The sequence below is a fragment of the Chiloscyllium plagiosum genome, chromosome 21 (genome assembly GCF_004010195.1).
Source record: "Chiloscyllium plagiosum isolate BGI_BamShark_2017 chromosome 21, ASM401019v2, whole genome shotgun sequence".
In the NCBI taxonomy this organism is placed as follows: Eukaryota; Metazoa; Chordata; class Chondrichthyes; order Orectolobiformes; family Hemiscylliidae; genus Chiloscyllium; species Chiloscyllium plagiosum.
Genome location: NC_057730.1, coordinates 30,554,784 through 30,572,842, shown reverse-complemented (window position 1 = coordinate 30,572,842; position 18,059 = coordinate 30,554,784). Strand labels below are relative to the sequence as shown.

At 40.6% G+C, this 18,059-nt stretch overlaps 1 protein-coding gene across 6 annotated transcripts in view; it reads left to right on the top strand.

Annotated features, from left to right (window-relative positions):
* kdm8 (lysine (K)-specific demethylase 8) overlaps positions 1-18,059 on the top strand; it is a 40,142-nt gene that overhangs the window by 9,180 nt on the left and 12,903 nt on the right. The window contains exons 2-3 of one of the 6 annotated variants that reach the window (XM_043711661.1): positions 10,571-10,702; positions 17,064-17,214. The exons of 3 other annotated variants lie outside the window; for them this stretch is intronic. The gene's annotated coding sequence lies outside the window, so the exon portion shown is untranslated. Of the gene's footprint in view, positions 1-8,602; positions 10,703-17,063; positions 17,215-18,059 lie in introns of those variants that run through there. 2 more of the 6 variants (XM_043711660.1, XM_043711663.1) reach the window with 2 other exon arrangements.

Below are 18,059 nucleotides of genomic sequence, written 5' to 3'. Positions count from 1 at the left end.
CTCTTTCCTCACTATCTCCCTGGGTCCCACCCCACCCCCCCAACCTTACCAGTTTAAATCGTCCCGAGCAGGTCAAGCAAATTTCCCTGCCAGTATATTAGTCCCCTTCCAATTTAGGTGCAATCCGTCCTTCTTGTGCAGGTCACTTCTACCCCAAAAGAGATTCCAATGATCCAAAAATGTGAATCCTTCTTCCATACACCAGCCCCTCAGCCATGTATTCATCTGCTCTATCCTCCTATTCCAGCCCTCACTAGCTCGTAGCACCGGGAGTAATCCAGATATTACTACTCTCGAGGACCTTTTTAAATTTCTGCCTAACTCTCTGTAATCTCCCTTCAGAATCGCGACCTTTTCCCTTCCTATGTCATTGGTTCCAATGTGGACAATGACCTCTTGCTGGCCCCTCTCCCCCGTGAGAACACTCTGCACCCTCTCTGAGACATCCTTGATCCTGGCACCAGGGAAGCAACACACCATTCTGATTTTTCGCTGCTGGCCACAGAAACGCCTAACACAATTGATATCTTGGAACCTGACGTACCCCTCGTTGCATTAGAGCCCTTTCATTACCTGGTTTAATGATTCAGCTCTGCTAACAATGTGTACTAATTATAATTTTTATAATTGAAAAGTATACATATGGAAAGTTTACATAGAGCTCAATTTACAATACAGTTTTTTTCTTCCGGTTGTTCATAACAATGTGTTTTAATTACTGGAGATTCCAAAGAAATTTGAAGATTGGCGCTAGCATCTCTATTTTCTCTCTACACCATATTTAATTTTTTTCCATTATCCCCATGTTCCTCCAGCCGCTTCACTCCCCGCCTTGTGCTTTCTCACCTCCATCTGGAGCTGAAATTGAAACTATAAAGACCATCTGCAAATTCACTAATCTTAATTTAGTATGTTCTTTAATCCAACAATATTACTGCTATATTTTGTTCAGCAATTTCAAGACAGAAATAAAACTGCCAGAACAGTTCGAAATCCAGAAAAGTGGTCACTTCCATTCCTTCTCCTACCTTTTGGAGATGGTTATTGTTTTAGAGATGGATAGGAGATGCTGAGGATAGGGGATTAAAATGGAGTTCTTCTCAAATCCATTCAGTGAGTTAACATGGGCATTAAAAAACAGTTTCTGGATCAGTGGTGCTGGAAGAGCACAGCAATTCAGGCAGCATCCGACGAGCAGCAAAATTGACGTTTCGGGCAAAAGCCCTTCATCAGGAACAGTGACATCAGAGGCAGAGGGGAATTACTTTCTTGTATCCAGGAAGTTGGAATAAATCTAAATACAATACTTAATAAAGTTCTTGTCATCTTTCTCATAAATTCTTCACTTAACCCATCACTTTCACATTCTGGATAATGTGTCTGCTGTGGTCCTGTTTTCACATATTTTATGTGTAAGACACAGATATGTCCAGAAATGCACAAAAAGCTTTTAACTTTCCAATAATTCATTTAACTCTGTGGACTCTACAATTTTTTCAACATAAAAGTTATTTTTCAGGAAGAGTTAGCACTGTGCACTCAGATTCCTACTCCAAATAAAATAACATTAATCTGGGGTTAAAACAAACAATATTGTATCAATTTCTTCGCTTGAAGCAGAAAACAAATTGATTCTAATTGAACATTTGATTTTTCTGCACTTCAAATTCAATGCATTTCCTACTTCCTGTATCTGAATGTAGGCTCTGCTCCTCTTCATCAGCATCACTAGGGAATTCCTTCACTTCAAAACCTACATCAAATACCTTGGTAAATATTGATATCTCCTGACTATTCTATGACAGATCTACATTGGATTCTACAACCATTTTGCATTCTTCTAATTATGCAAAAACCATCTGTATAGCTTAGTCTCCCCCTCGCTGGGCAACATTGCTATTTCCAGAGCACAGTATGAGATACCTGGACGTGATGCTACTGTGGAAACTGTTAACTGATATTCAATGATATTGTGTTCATTTAATTGCACAGAATGTGCCTGCATTTCCTTGTTTAGCTTCATTTTGGGCAGAATCACTATTTTCAGAGCACCACAATCAAGGTTTCAACCTGATGGTATTGGTGAATCTGCTGTAGGTTACTGAACCATTGTTGTGGTTCTGTTTGCCGAGCTGGGAATTTGTGTGGCAGACATTTCATCCCCTGCCTAGGTGACATCCTCAGTGCTTGGGAGCCTCCTGTGAAGCGCTTCTGTGATGTTTCCTCCGGCATTTATAGTGGTTTGTCTCTGCCGCTTCCGGTTGTCAATTCCAGCTGTCCGCTGCAGTGGCCGGTATATTGGGTTCAGGTCGATGTGTTTGTTGATAGAATCTGTGGATGAATGCCATGCCTCTAGGAATTCCCTGAATTGTAAATTGGGCTCTATGTAAACTTTCCATATGTATACTTTTCAATTATAAAAATTATAGTTAGTACACATTGTTAGCAGAGCTGAATCATTCAGCCAGGTAATGAAAGGGCTGGAATGCTGTTCTCTGTTTGGCTTGTCCTATAATAGTAGTGTTGTCCCAGTCGAACTCATGTTGCTTGTCATCTGCGTGTGTGGTTACTAAGCATAGCTGGTTGTGTCGTTTCGTGGCTCGTTGGTGTACGCTGCAGTTGTCCTTAAAGGAATAGTCTCTGGAAATCTGTTTGTTTGTCCTATCCGTAATTATACTTGTCTCCTGATTTCATTCTGGCTAATGCCAACACAATCTACCGACACCTGACTGAATAGTTCTTTAAAAAGGTTTCAGATTAGATTACTTTACAGTGTGGAAACAGGGCTTTCGGCCCAACAAGTCCACACCGACCCGCCGAAGCGCAAACCACCCATACCCCTACATTTACCCCTTACCTAACACTACGGACAATTTAGCATGGCCAATTCACCTGACCTGCACATCTTTGGACTGTGGGAGGAAACCGAAGCACCTGGAGGAAACCCACGCAGACACGGGGAGAGTGTGCAAACTCCACACAATCAGTCGCCTGAGGCGGGAATTGAACCCGGGTCTCTGGCGCTGTGAGGCAGCAGTGCTAACCACTGTGCCACCGTGCCGCCCCCCAAATATCTGCCAGTGGAGGATGGAATTGAACTTGGGTCCCTGGTGCTGTGAGAAGGCACTGCTAGCCACTGAGCCATTATGCTGCTTCAGGTCTTGGAGAAGATTTGTAGTTCAGGTTGTGAATCAAGTCATTGGTTTGCTCATTGAGCTGATGGGTTTGTTTTCAGATGTTCCATCACCACGCTGGGTAACATCATCAGTGAGCCTTCGATGAAGCGTTGGTGTTCTGTCCCGCTTGCAATTTATCTGTCTCGGTCTGTTGTGGTGAGTGATATCAGTTCCGATTCTGTTTCTGAGAAGTTGGTAAATGGGGTCCAAATCTATATGTTTGCTAATGAAGTTCTGGTTTGAATGCCAGGCCTCTAGGAATTCCCGCCCATGTCTTTGTTTGGCCTGTCCCAGGATGGATGGATTGTCCCAGTCGAACTGATGTCCCTCTTTGTGTGTATGGATTCTAGTGATAGTTTCTACGGATTCCCAAAAGTTCACAAACAAGGAGCCCCGCCCCCCCCGACCCAAGATCTCACCTCACAGCACACTGACATACAGGCTAGCAAAGGAACTGCGACAAAAACTAAAACACCCTGGTAGAAGTCTCCACCCACTCCATCCACTCCACCCAGGAATTCCTTAACCACATCATCAATGACACCTAGAGGTCGACGAGGTCATGGTTTCCTTCGACATGACATCACATCAATAAACATCACCCTAGCCAAAGAAGCAGTGGTCTCACTGCTAGATAAACCAGGGATACCTGACAGGGCCAACTCCATCAGCAAGGAAAGCATCCTCAAACTACTGGATCTGTGCCTCTCAGCCCACTTCACATTCAATGACAAAATATGCAAACAAATCATTCTGACACCTATAAGATCATCAATATCAGGTCTTGTAGTAGAAGCAGTATGCAGAGGCTAGACCGAACTGCCCTTCCCACGATCCAGCCTAAGCTTTGGGTCGGCTATGTGGATGACATCTTTATCCTCATGAAACGCGACAAACTAGAAGAAACAAACAAACATAAGCAACATTCCTTTCGGTGCAAAGTTCACCAAAGAAGAAGAGAACAATAACCGACTTCCCTTCTTGGACATCATGGTGTTATGAAAAGCCAACGGAGAACTGCAGACCAGCATTTACAGGAGAGCCCCATACACTGACCAGATGTTCAACTGCAAAAGCAACCATCCCAACCCCTACAAACACAGCTGCATCAGGGCACTGTTCAAACAAGTCACAACACTTTGCAACACTCTGGAACTATAAGAAGTCAAGGAGCAACACCTGTACAACATATTCGGGAGCAACAGTTACCTGATGAGCATAGTCTACCGATTTATGCACAACAGACCGAAGCAGCAAGACTCAACACACCCAGACACAGTAGTAATGCTACCATACATCAAAGACATTTCAGAGATGACCACCAGACTACTTTGGCCCTAGGCATTATGGTAGCCCGTAAATCTACTACTACACTAAAACAACTAAAACAACAGATGACCTGGACCCCCAGGCAGCAGAACGAATGTAATAAACAAAGTACCCTGCAAGGACTGCAGCAAACATTACACTGGACAAACTAGCAGGAAACTAGCCAGCAGGATACATGAGCACCAACCAGCCACCAAAAGACATGACCAAGTATCACTGGTACCGACACACACACACAAGGCATACCATTTCGATTGGGATAATGCATCCATCCTGAGACAGGCCAAACAAAGACACACACTGGAATTTCTAGAGGCCTGCTATTCAAACTGGAACTCCATCGACAAACATAGATTTGGACCCCATTTACCAACCTCTCAGAAACAGAACCGGAAATTATATCACCCACTTTAACAAACCAAGACCCATAAATAGCAACCAGACAGAACACCAACGCTTCACCGGAGGCTCACTGATGCTATCTAGCATGGTGACAAAATGTCTGAAAACAAGCCCACCAGCTGAGTGAGCAAACCAACAACCAGTTCTTCCAAATCCTGTCTGGTATATTAAAGGTACCTGTTTGATTTTACTTTTGAGGTTTCTCTATTACCTGACACATCACAAATTTTATAGAACTGCATCACCATCTAATGATCAGCTATCCATTTCTCATCTGCAAATCTGTGATGATGTCTGAAACCATTTCAGCCTCAGCCTCTATCTTAAGTCTGCATCTACCTCCTGAGTCTCAATTAACAAAGGCATAATTCACCTTTTAAAAATTAATGTTTCAGCTATTCTAACTTCTGTTTTTGGGATGAATTTGACTTCTGGTGATGACTTTATTCATCAATTGTTCTGGTCATCACACATGACTGAAAAGTACCTGTAACTATTCTGTCTGTTTAACCTCATTTGGACTTTCCGTGGTTAAGGATGAAGCTAAAACATTTATTGCAACCAAATGATTCCATGAGTAAATTAACCATCCAATTTTTTAACAGCACCCACTACAACTGTTCCATTCAAGGGAACTGACGTTCTAATTTTACTTTGTGCGTTTGAGGTAGGATGTACTTTCCATTTATCCCATTTAGCTTTAATTTCACACTTTGGAGGGAAAGCAATACAATTCCAGTAGCTTCTGCATCCATTTAATATAAGTATTTTCCAGTTCAACAAAATCCCTTTATATCTTTCATCAACCCTACTCACCTCATCTATACTCTGTTTTTTACCTCTGGTTTCCTGGTTATAGTTAAAGCCACAGTACGATCCATGGTGTTTTCCTGTTGTATTCCTTTTTCAGGTTTGTTTTTTGCAAGCCACAACAATTCATAAAGTCCTATGGGCTTCTCTCACAACTTCAAGCATTCTCAACAAAAAAAAGTTCCACTTTGTCACAATGGAAACACTTCATAAAATCATAGAGATGTACAAAAGCTTTTGATTTCTACCAGCCTCCACTCAACAGCTTCCTTTCTGATCTGAGGAGGAGACCTTTTCCATTCTCAGCTCTCTATTCTCTACCCTGGATAGTTTTTTTTCTTCCACTTTCTATCTTTCTCAATTTTATTAAGTTGACAAACAAAGATTTAGTTTTGTGGATCAGTTCACAACTGTGTGTCTAGCAGTTACAACCCTTCAGTATTCAATATGGTTTTTTGTTCGAAAAAGTAGCAAGTTTTGGAAGTCTTCTAAGGGAACGATCTGAAAGCCCTATACCTGGTATTTACTCTCAATACCTGTACTCCCCAGTCAAAATTACTTTGTTTAATCCTTTCAAAGTAGGTTTGTCTAGACTCTTTCCTTAAGTTCCGAAACATTTGTCTGTATGCTTCAGGAACTAACTTGTGTGCCCAGAATTGCCTGTTTTATCCAGTTATAGTCCAAAGAAACCTCCTCTGACAGTGAAGCCTGTTGTGTACTCTACCTGTCAGTTTACTTTTCATGTTACAAACATAGGGGAAAAAAGACCACTCAGCCCTTTGATCCTGCTGTTCCATTCAATAAGATAATGACTGACCTAATTTTAACCTCAACTATACATTTTTGCATATGTCCTCGATTAATCTTTTATCTTCTTGGTAATCAAGAATCTATCTATCTGTGCCTAAAATATTTGAAGATGCTACATCCACTGCCTTTTGAAGAAGGAATTTCCAAACAGATACAATAATGTCCAGTTTTCCATCAGTAAAATAATTTGTCTCACTATTTCTCAACTAACAGAATGTGTCCTCATCTATTTCCTCAAATTTTGGGAGGCCCTGTACAAACTTAAACGTGTCTTTACTGGATTTTGAATATGGAGAGAATTTTCCTCATCAAAGCCTGCATCGGCATCTTGCTTTTTCAAACCACATCATTGTGAACTGTTATTTCCCATCTGTCTCCTCAAATGCTTATTCTCTGTCTTTCTGTTCAAGCTCTCAAGTCTTTTCATCTCCATCCTTTCAAATCTAATGCTCTTTGAAATTCCATCTCCTAGTTTTTAATTTCTTTTTCTATTTCAAGATGCTTTCATTTTTCCTCATGCTTGAGTTGCTTTCACTGTAATACTAATATTAACTGATTTTGATGTCTCCCTACTTGGAATACGTTTGCTTTCTACCAAGCCCAAATGCTGTGCTAATACTTCAGTTTATCTCTGCCTTCTTAGCTCTACAGGCAATTCCACTTCTAATTTGCTTGCCAATTCAATTAATTTAGCTTTTGTGATTTCCGATATGCACACCAGGGCCATCTTCTAAAAGGCTTTAGCAGCTTGTAATGCCATTGTATTTCTTAATGTTCTTGTATGTAAAAAAAATTAAAAGATCAGGAAGACTGTGCATGTGGTGTGTGCCTGGCCAAATTCTTTCATGTTGAGGTGTTTCTTTGCTAGACAAGGACTGTGTTCTTAATGAAAAAAACTGTTTGTCATTTTACCCTTTATAGTACTACTTACTTTAACTCCACACACAATCTTGCATTATCCTTGTTCTCAAACATCACAGCCATGACTCCCCAAACTTTGTCATGATCCACTGGGGTAATATACTATTCCCAGCATCACACCAAATGTTAAGATTTAATGAAACTACCACAAATCCCAGTTCTTACTGCTGCCCAGGATAAAGCCAAACTAACCAGGTTAGTTCAGTTTTTTAAAAAAAGCTCTACTTAAAATCATAGTCATACAGCACAGAAACAGACCCTTCGGTCCAATTCATCCACGCTGACCAATCATCCCAATCTGACCTTGTCCTACTTGCCAGCATTTAGTCCATATCCCTCTAAAAGCTTCCTATTCCTATACCCATCCAGATGCCTTTTAAATGTTGTAATTGTACTTGCCTCCATAACTTCCTCTAGCAGCTTGTTCTATATACACACCACCCTCTACATGAAAAGCTTACTCTCCAGGTACTTCTTAAGTTGTTGCCCTCTCACTTTAAATCTGTGCCCTCTAGTTTTGGACTCCCTCAACCCAGGAAAAAGACCTTGGCTGTTCACTGTATCCATGCTCCACAAGATTTTATAAACCTCTATAAGGTCACCTCTCAGTTTCTGACATTCCAGGGGAAAAAAGGCTCTTCACCCTCTCCTTATAGCTCAAACTCTCCACTCACAGCAACATCCTTGTAAATATTTTCTGCACCCTCTCAAATTTAACAAAACCATTTCTATAGAAGGATAACCAGAATTGTATACAGTATTCTAAAAGTGGCCTCACCAATGTGCTGTACAGCTACAACATGACGTTCCAACTCCTATACTTAGTGTTGTGATCAGTGAAGGCAAGTGTACCAAATGCCTTCTTCACCACCCTGTCTACCTGTGGCTCCTGTTTCAAGGAACTATGCACCTACACCCTGAGTTCTCTTTATTTGACAGCACTCCCCAGGGCCTATCATTCAATGTGTAAGTCCTGCCCTGGTTTGCCTTCTCAAAATGCAATACTTCACATTTATCAAAGTTAAACTCCATCTATCACCTCTTATTCCATTGGCCAAATCGAATCAAGGTCCTGTTGTACTTAGAGATAATCATCTTCACTGTCCATTACACCACATTTTGGTGTCATCTGCAAACTTACTAACCATTCCTCCTATATTCACTCTTAATTTTAACAAGAACAGTAAAAGGACAACAGTTTTAATTTATTCAGCTTAAATTTTAATCCTTTTAAATTTCAGGCACAGACTGGAGGAAAAACAGGCAAACACAAATATTGAGAGGGATAAAATAGTCAAAGGAACATCACAGCAGTTGAACTGCTGTGCTCTTCCAGCACCACTAATCCAGAATCTGGTTTCCAGCATCTGCAGTCATTGTTTTTACCTAGTCAAAGGAACATACCAATCCAAACTCAGAAATCTAAATGGCTTGGCCCCACAATCCTTTAACTATCTTTGATGATACTCAATGTTATTTACACAGTGGTGATCAGTCTGCAGCTCATTGGTTGCTTGATTGGATAATCAGTCTTTCTGCTTGTCTTTGGATTTCATTCAGCATTTCCAAACAGTATTTCCAAAAAATTAGAGAAAGCACCTATATGGGAACAGGTGGGAGAAAAGGGTTGATGCAGTTGGCTTGGGAGGTTTCCTTGCTTCTTTCTCTCATTCCCCTTACAGAGTCTGTGTTAAACTGCAACAAGACCACTTAGACAACTGTACCTGTGTTGGGGTCCCCTGAGCCTAAAACAACTGGTGCCAGTTGAAAAGCCAAAAATAAAAGACAGTGTCTCTGGGCATGTAAACATGTGGTGCTGCTCTATTTGAGAAGTGTGCCCCTGAAAGTGGGTTATTATTGTACAGTGGTATTGTCCCTACCTCCAAGCCAGAAGGCCCAGCTTCAAATCCTACCTGCTCCTAAGATGTATCATAACGTAGTGGGCTGTGCTTGTAATTTATCTCTTTAAGGACTCCTGTAGCACAGTGGTAGGCCAAAAGATCTAGCTTCCAATCCCACCTGCACCAGAGATGTCTTCACATTTCTGAATGAGTTGGTTAAAAATATCTGTCCCCAAAAGTAATATTATTGCATATGCATTAGTTAGCTTCATTTGCTTTCCAAAGTTGCAAACACACTTTGTATTCACATTTTAAAGCAGCATCCATTTTTCCCATTTGCAGTCCATAGTTCAAAAATGTTTTTAAAAATGTGGTTACTTACAGTATGAATATGTATTCCTAACATAAAGCAGAAAGCACACTGAGTCAAGCAACGAAGTAATCAGTATCACAGGAATCCTCAATGCCCCAAAACACTGAAGGAAAATATCATGTGGAATAAAAGTTCATTTGTGATGCTTTCTGTGGTTGACTAGCCCCTGTGTCACTTTATGTACGAATGCATGATAATGTTGCTAAGTGCTGCTCATGGAATTCTATCCCAGCTAGCATCTGCCCTTGTGAGAAGATGGGGAAAAGTGACAGAAGAGATTGATTCTGTTGAACTGGTGCACTGGATGACTTGTACTAACTGGCTATAGCACTGATCTTTGGTTGGCAGTGAAAGCCAGGAGCCCTCAGCAAACTTCAGATTACACCATGTTGTTCAATTCATCTCCATCTCCTTAAACAGTATAGAGTTCATTTATCACAGTTTTAGAAGGTACAAATGGGCAGCCGTATTTTTAAAAATTTATTACTTCTAAACAATGTCCAGAAACTCCTTTACGCATGAGCTAATTAGATTTGCTGTGCCTAATTGTGACAGCTGGTTAATATTCACCGAACAGCCAGAAACAGCTACCCAGGGATGAATTAGCTGCAAATGAAATATAAACAAACAGATGCTGTCACTTAAAAAATCAATTCATCTCAGAAAAACGCATACTTAAATCTTATTTCCAGATTCTTTCAATATGCACGTCTGCTGCAGCTTTTAATAAGATTTTTTTAAATTACGCACTTTTAAAATGTGCACAGATTTATTTAAAGTGGGAAATGAAAATTGTGTGAAAAGAGACACGGAATAGTTTTTTGCTGTTTTATATCCCATGATTTATTAATTTATGAATATTATGCTTCAGTAAAGAGAACCTTTGTAATAGAATTCTGTTTTTATAGGTTGATGGCAGCAATATTGGATTCAAAGGATAGAGAGAGGAAGTGGAAACCTATTTAAAAATCCTTGGGATGTTAAAAAATTTGTGGCAGTGGTTCAAGCTTCACGTTATGCATTGACCCTTCTATTTACACGTGGGTGTTGAGTGAGGATTATTCTCAAGTAACCAGCCTCTAATTTCATTTTGACATGATTGATAACATTATCATTTTTGAATCAGGGTGCTTTGATTATTGATTCTCTCAACAAAACGTGCAAGTAATCTAGTGCTCATATATTGTCAGAGATGCTACAGTCCTTTAGGCAATTCATTAAAACTGAAGCCCTGTTTGATGGGCCTTAAAGATCTCATGCAACTTGTTCACTGCTGTCCTTAAGGAAGAAAACTTATCCAGGATTTTCCCTACCCAGCTTGACCTGTGTAGTATTCCCTGGATTGGGCTTTTATCTGCTACCTGCTTCCATATGACTGCGCTCCCAAATGAATCAAACTGACAGTGTTACTGTCCCAGTGCACATTTTGATTTGTGATGGATTAGAAAAATTGTCTCAATTATTTGTTTTAAAACAACACCATTGTATTTAGGTCTAAACTATCAATTTGCCGAATCAGTATGATTGCCCAGTACTTCCTTAAGCTCATCTATAGAGAATCCATTCAGAGTACTGTGTCTCTGGATAGAGACATAGAATCTCCAGTGCAGTTAACCCATCAAGTATGCACTGACCCTCCAACTGCATCCCACTGAGACCCACCCCTCCATCCTATACCCACAACCCCACCTGGAGTTTTTACCATGACTAACTCACTTAACCTGTGCATCCCTGGACATTACAGGGCAATTTTTTTGGCATGGCAAATCCAACCTAACCTGCACATCTTTGGACTATGGAAGGAAACTGGATTACCCACACTCAGGGAGAACATGCAAACTTCAGACAGACAGTTGCCTAAGGTGGAATCAAACCTGGGTCAGTAGCCCTGTGAGGAAGCAATGCTAACCATGTTGCCCTAAGTAACATTTCAAATTATATATCTTGGGCATAAGGAGATTTCAAAAATGGGTTATTTGTTGCTGTCAGTCTAATTTTCATTTATCCCAATGGGATGGTGTGGAGTTATTCCTATTAAGCTAATAGATCTGCAATAGAAGAGTTTTAAAGCAGGATGAAACTGAGCCATGTAGGCTAGAAGGTTCTCTGTTTAGTCTTTGATTTGTTTGATCTCAGCTGGGTGGCACTGTGGTGGAATGTGAGAACTTTTAGCTTCAGTGTTTGTGGGCTGGTGGAGATAGTTAGCTAGGTTCTCACTCTCCATTGATACTGAGTAATCCCTCCTGGAAGGTCCTTGTTGTTGAAGATGAGGATTAATAGAAATTCTGAGTTTGCCCCAGACAAACAGGACAAACAGTTAACGTTTATTAGTCATACTGCTTGATAACACTGATTGAGAACATACTGATGGGGCCAAATTGGATATGTCTATTTCTTCCATGCAGGACATATCTTGGCAATTTCTACTTTGTTGAATACATGCCAAAGTTGTTACTATACTAGAACAGCTTGTCTAGTCCTGATGAAGGACTTTTGCCCGAACCGTCCATTTTCCTGCTCCTCGGCTGCTGTCTGACCTGCTGTGCTTTTCCAGTACCACACTCTCGACTCTAATCTCCAGCACTTGCAGTCCTCACTTTCACCAGCTTGTCTAGTAACCTAGTTCTGAAGCACAAGTCTTCAGCTCTATAGCTAGATATTGTTGGAGCCTCTAATTTCAGCTATATCCGATATGTTCACTGTTTATTGCTGTTATGCGGAGTGAGCTAAATTGGCTGAAGATTGTGGAGCTGAAGAAAAGTCCAAAATGGATCATCTAATTGGCACTTTTAGCTAATGGTAGTTGTAAATGCTTCAATCTTGTAGTTTTCATTCAACTCCTGGCCTCTGCCATTTTTGACAATAGGAAATGAATATACAATCTCCTCCTTCCAATTAGTTGTTTAATTGTACACCCCTTCCACAACTGGACGCAGCAGAAATGCAGAGTTTTGATCTAATCTGTTGATTGCTGTTTCACATAGCTCTGTCAAATGTATGCTGTTTCTGCATTTGCAGCATGTGTGTAGCTTAGGTTGTAGCTCCACAAGGTTTGCCAGTCCTTTTTAGAGTTACCAGATGCCTCTGTTAGCATGCTGCCCTGCACTTAAATGCCGATTGATCCCTGAGTTTGATAATAGTAGTTTGAGGGATGTGCTGGGCCTTCAGTTTATGGATTTTGGTGAAAACAAATCTGTGACTTCTGAAACAATGTCAGAGGTAGCCGGTTTTGCACTGAATATAAGTACAAGCTGGAGTAGACCATTTAACCCCACAAGAATGCTCGACTGTGTCATACAATCATGGCTGATATTGTGCCCTAACTCCACTTTCAGGCCTTTCCAAAGTCCTTGATTGCTAGAAATTTCAAACATAAGTCTATTTTGACCATAACTATGTGAAACAGAGGAATATCCATAACAATTTCTCAGATTCACAACCCTTTGATTGAGAAATTTCTCATCATCTCAATCTTTAACGTTTAGTTCCTTATCTTGAGCTTGAGCCCCCTAATTTTAGGCTCTCCACTGGGAGAAATAGATTTTCACCATTTACCCTTGTCAGCTCTCAGAATCTGTTTCAATATAATCATCTCTCATTCTCCTAAACTCTGGAGTACTTGACAGGCACAATTTACTTATCCTCTTATACAGAACATTATCTGAGGATCGCATGTAGTTAACTTTCACTGTATTGCCTTCAGTGCAAATACATCCTTCCTTGGATGTAGAGACCAAAACAATGCTCAGTACTCCTGACACGGTCTTCCCAAAGCCAAATATAATTATCACAATTATCCAATCAGCTTGTAATAAGAACTACCATGCCGCTTACCTGCATACTAACTTTGTGTCACAGGTATAAATGCACCCAAAATCTCTCTACGTATTGATATCCAGCAGTTTTACAGCTTTTAAAACTATCTTGCTGTAAGATCTATCCTGAATTTATCCCATTGAACATGGTGCTAGTACCATGAGGTATCCACAGTGTGAAGAAGGCATTCTCCATTTGGGCCCTGTTGTGGTGACTATACACAAGTTGTTATGGATAGATGCATCTACGATGGATTAGATTAATGTGGACAGTATCACATTGATTTTATCCTTGTATTAGTTATTTCATTACCTGCCACGTGTCCAGTCTGGTACATGGGTCCTTCAGGTCTTAACCAGCTCAGTCAGTAGTTGTGCTACCAAGGTTTTTTTTGTAATAGCCATTGAAGTCACATATCCTGATTATAACTTTTCCTCTTGCAACCTTCAGCATTTTTTCGAAGTAGTGTTCAGTGTGGAGGAGTACTGATTCATCAGCTAAAGAAGGGTGATATATGGTGACCAAAAGGTTGCCCATGTTCAGCTTAACACCATGAGACTCAATGGAGTCCTGAGTCAATGTTGCAGACTCCCAGAGTTACTGCAAAGCACTCTTGCCACCACCTGTGTTGTTCTGTTATGCTGAAGACCAGGATGTGTCCAGGCTGGCGTTTGATTTGATTTGTTATTGTCACATGCACTGAAATACAGTAAAAAGTATTGTTTTGTGTGCTAACCAAACCGATCATACCTAAGTAGTTCAAGGAAAAAGAACAGAATGCAGAATATAATGTTACAGTTACAGGGAAGGTGCAGAGAAAGATCAACTCTAATATAAGAAGTCAGTTCATAAATCTGATAACAGCAGGGAAGAAGCTCTTCTTAAATTTGTTGGTATGTGTTTTCAAACGTTTGTATCTCCTGCCCACCCGAAGAAGGTGGAAGAGAGTATAATCGGGATAGGAGGTGGTCTTTGATTATGCTGGCTGCGTTCCCAAGGCAGCGGGAAGTGTAAATGAGGTCAATGAAGGAAAACTGGTTTTCATAATGGACCAGGCTACGTTCACAACTCTCTGTAATTTCTTGCAGTCTTGGGCAGAGCCATTGCCATACCAAGCTGTGAGGCATCCAGACAGGATGCTTTCAGTAATGCATGTATAAAAATTGGTAAGAGTTGGACATGCTGAATTGGGACACTGGTTGAAAGGAACAATTTTGTTGCTTTAGCGACCTATGGGACAACCATGTTAGTGAGAAGAGCTTTCAAGATTGACTGAATTGGTTCAGCCATTGTTTTGTCCATTGCCTTGGTTGGTGGTAGTCCTTGGGTTTTATTTGTATTAGACCTACACATAGCAGTTTGATACAACCAAGCAGAGAGGAAAATCAGCAAAGTTTGTTTCTTTAGTACACTTGTAAAAGTCCTGCTTAAAAGTGCATATATGTGGATTTTTTAACCTGTTTGGGGATGTTATTACATACCTTTTTAAGAGGTGAGATTTGAACCCAGATCCTCTGCCTCTGAGGTAGGGACATTCCTACTGCACCACAAGAGCCCCTCATGTGGATGTCAGTGAAGACAGAACTGAGTGCATCTATGATGTGCCGCCAGAGTTCATTTGCTGTTCATGCTCACAACTTTTAAGAAACTGCATTACAAAGATATCAGGCACCCTTAATGTCACAGAGTTCCTTCATTAAGTGTAGCAGGAGAGCAAAAAAAATAGAATATGGTCCTGAAAGGGGAAATGCACTGCTGTTCACCAGATGGCAAGTGCTTTGGTTTTCACAAAACGGCTTAACCTTGGCCTTTTTGGCACGCTGACCCTAGCAGCTCTGAGCAAGAGCAACGTCAGGAATTCAAAGTGGAGGCAACAGGCGCAATCTCTGACAAATGTAACATATTGCTCATTTATTCAGTATTTCTTTAAGCATTTTTCTCTTTTTTGACATTCTGAATCTTTAATTTTAACAAAGTGTTGTTTGATTAAACAATTGCAAACTTGAGCATGTTGCAAGTTGCAGAATAAATGAAGCCCTGAAATGAAGAGAAGGTCAAACCTATTAGAATAAACCAGGAACATACGGATAAGAACATCTGTTTATACTACATTGCAATTGAAAGTGTCATGCAAGGTAGACAGACAAATGTAGAGATTAAGAATCCACTCACGAAAAGGAATATATACAAGAAGTTCCCAGTTCATTTGATAGCACAGTTTTATGTTATTTATTTGGTAACTTTGTATTAATTAGGGTTTGGTTGCGTGCTAGTTTTCAACAGCTGTATGGTGGCTTGAAAGCCAGGTTTAACGTGACCATTATAAAAGTAATTCTCATTTTCACCTGACCCATCTTTGTTCCTTAACCCTAGCCATAAAGAGCAACTTCATAGAGACCAGGAGATTTCTATCAACCGTGGTTCTGATTAAGAATCAGAAGTTTGGTTCGTGAGCACAACTATTTAGCCTGACTCTCCAATACAATGCTGATAAAGAGTTGCATTGTCAGAAGTGCTGTTATTTTGTTGAGATGTTAAACTCATTTTCCCCCTCAGGTGTACATAAACATGGAATTGTTTCAGACAGCAGCTGTGAAGTTATCCTATTGTCCGAGCCAATGTTTGTCCCTTGAGCAATATCACAAAGCAAATTATCTGATTATAATTCACATTGTAGTTATTGGGGGTTTCTGCATGCAAATTGACTGCAGTATTTACTAAATTAAAATAGTCACTACCGTTCAAAAGCACTACATTAGCTGTAAAGCACTTTAGAATGTTCTGAGATCTTGAAAGGTACTATGTAAATCTAAGTCTTTTTCTCCACTTTCCACATCAGCTGTGCTTTTGCTTCCAGTAGGACTGTGGGACTAGGCTGAGTTTTTGGCATTTGCATTTTGTTGTTCTGAGTTGAGGCAGACCCTAACTAACTTTCAAACATCCGTACTCTAATTAGACAACTTGCTGATACTGGTTCAGTGTCTCCTAAGTGAGCTGTGCAGAGAGGACTTTTTCCCTAGCCGCACATTATTACCCTTGTAATCATTCCATTAACTTTTCAGAAGCAAGTTTTATGACGTGTGTAGTTAGATAATATGTTGGATAATAGAAGGAATTTGCTGAATTGGTTCATAATCGTAATTGCTACAAAGGGAACTGATTCATCTGTTACTGCTATACGTTACTTGTTTTTAATGGTTTATTGTCACTGGAAACGTGGAAGCAGGCATTGTTATGGAGCACTCTCCCCATATCACTTTATAAATGGGAAGCCCCTCTACCTCTTGCACGAGATGCTCTGGTTGTTGAAGTCAAAATTTAAAATGATGTTCTGAAGACTGGACCTCAAATGTTAAGTCTGTTTTCTGTCCACAGATGCTGCCAGTCTGCCGAGTTTCTCCAGCAATTTCTGTTTTTATTTAAGATGATGTCTTGCTCTTTTCTAAACATTGCTGAGCACAAAAATCAAAACTGATGCTCCAGCATAATACTGAGGAAATGTTGCAATCTCAGAGTTGCTACCTTTTATAAGTTTCTTTTCATCATTCATGGAAGTGATATTGTCTATCTGTTATTGTCCTTAAGGTAATGATGAGGTACCTTCTTGAACCACTGCAGTCCACATTGTGTAGGTTCACCTAGAGTGCTACTCCGGAGGAGTTCCTGAATGTTTGATCTAGCTACATTGAAGGAATAACAATATAGTTCCAAGTCAAGATGGTGTGTGACTTGAAAGGTAATAGTATTCCACATTTCCAGCTGCTAATGTTCTCGTAAACTGATGGATGTCATAGGTTTGGAAGATTAGATTAGATTCCCTACAGTGTGGAAACAGGCCCTCCAGCCCAACAAGTCCACACCAACCCTCCGAAGAGCAACCCATTCAGACACATTCCCCTACATTTACCCCTGACTAATGCATCTAACACTACTGGCAATTTAGCATGGCCAATTCACCTGACCTGCACGTCTTTGAAATGTGGGAGGAAACCAGAGCACCCAGAGGAAACCCACGCAGACACTGGGAAAATGTGCAAACTCCACACAGACAGTTATCCGAGCTGGGAATTGAACCCGGGTCTCTGGCACTGTGAGGCAGCAGTGCTAACCACTGAACTACCGTGCCATGCAGTTGAAGGACCCTTAGTAAATTGCTGAGTTGCATCTTAGAACATAGAACATAGAAGAATACAGCGCAGTACAGGTCCTTCGGCCCTCGATGTTGCGCCGATCCAAGCCCACCTAACCTACACTAGCCCACTATCCTCCATATGCCTATCCAATGCCCGCTTAAATGCCCATAATGAGGGAGAGTCCACCACTGCTACTAGCAGGGCATTCCATGAACTCACGACTCGCTGAGTAAAGAACCTACCCGTAACATCTGTCCTATACTTACCCCCCCTTAATTTAAAGCTATGCCCCCTCGTAATAGCTGACTCCATACGTGGAAAAAGATTCTCACTGTCGACCCTATCTAAACCCCTAATCATCTTATACACCTCTATCAAGTCACCCCTAAACCTTCTTTTCTCCAATGAAAACAACCCCAAGTGCCTCAACCTTTCCTCATACGATCTT